This window comes from Rhagoletis pomonella, unplaced genomic scaffold (genome assembly GCF_013731165.1).
Source record: "Rhagoletis pomonella isolate Grant_MI unplaced genomic scaffold, Rhpom_1.0 Rhpom_scaffold_00001, whole genome shotgun sequence".
Taxonomy (NCBI): domain Eukaryota; kingdom Metazoa; phylum Arthropoda; class Insecta; order Diptera; family Tephritidae; genus Rhagoletis; species Rhagoletis pomonella.
In genome coordinates, this window is record NW_023458555.1 from 1,849,643 (window position 1) to 1,850,715 (window position 1,073).

At 31.8% G+C, this 1,073-nt stretch overlaps 1 protein-coding gene across 1 annotated transcript in view; it reads left to right on the plus strand.

Moving 5' to 3' along the window:
* LOC118750217 (tensin-2) overlaps positions 1–1,073 on the plus strand; it is a gene marked incomplete at its 3' end in the record, with an annotated part of 45,533 nt that overhangs the window by 42,585 nt on the left and 1,875 nt on the right. The gene's annotated exons all lie outside the window — the stretch shown is intronic.

Below are 1,073 nucleotides of genomic sequence, written 5' to 3' on the forward strand. Positions count from 1 at the left end.
GGTAACTTGATTTTTTTTTTTTTGTAACAGAACGGGCTTTAGTACAATTGCAAAAACATGGCACAGAACCTGTTATTTTTTTAATTTTTCTTCTGTTAAAGTTTGATTTTTTTTCATTAAAAAATAAAAAAGGCTGGAATGATTAATTAATTTGTCTGAAACTATAAGCCCTATCGTATACACGGTTTATGGAGAATTTCATTTTTGAATTGGTTTGTAAGATATACGTGTTTAAAAGGAACCAATTTTTCCTTTAAGCTGAGTAACGGTAAATTGCAAATATCTCGAAAACGTATCCATAGAAAAAAAATTAACTCGATTTTCAGAATCACCGAGCAATTCTACATAGAAATTGGATAGTGGCGTCTGAAGAACAAAAACCAAATTAAAATTTGTGATCCAGTGTTATTAGATATAAAATTTACATACTTATGGTTGACTGATGGCGCTAGAACCATACGCGTGTGCGTGTGAACTCCAAAAAAATGGACTTGATCAGATTATTTTAACCAGGGACCGCAAATAACGATTATCCTTTGAAATTTCAACTCAAAAAATTACGCGGAAAGAGAAATGCTACGTGCATAAGGAGTAAACCAATATATTTCTTATTACTCGGAGTACCTTCAGCGGCAATGATTTTTATTTTTTAATTTTTACTTATAAAAATCAAGTTTAATCATTATATTTTGAGTTTTATTTTTTACTCGGAAAATAATCGTTATGTTTTGAGTTTTATTTTTTGCTCGGAAAATAATGGTTATTTCTTGAGTTTTATTTTTTGCTCAGAAAATAAAACTTAATTTTTGCGTATGCGTATGATTTTTATAATAAAACTTATAGCCGTTACGGTCCCTGATTTTAACACATACCAAGCTCAACCTAAAAATGCCTTAAAAATACCGCAAATGCCATCATTATATGAGGTTACGTTAAAAGTCGCAAATAGTTGCTTCTGTACGCGCTTTCTAGTGAACACGTTTCGCGCATAGGCGGTGAGCGTGCATGGTTCACGATGCGTGCGCGTTGTGGCAAATGTTGCTGTAAGTCAAAAACATAAAAGATCTAACAAA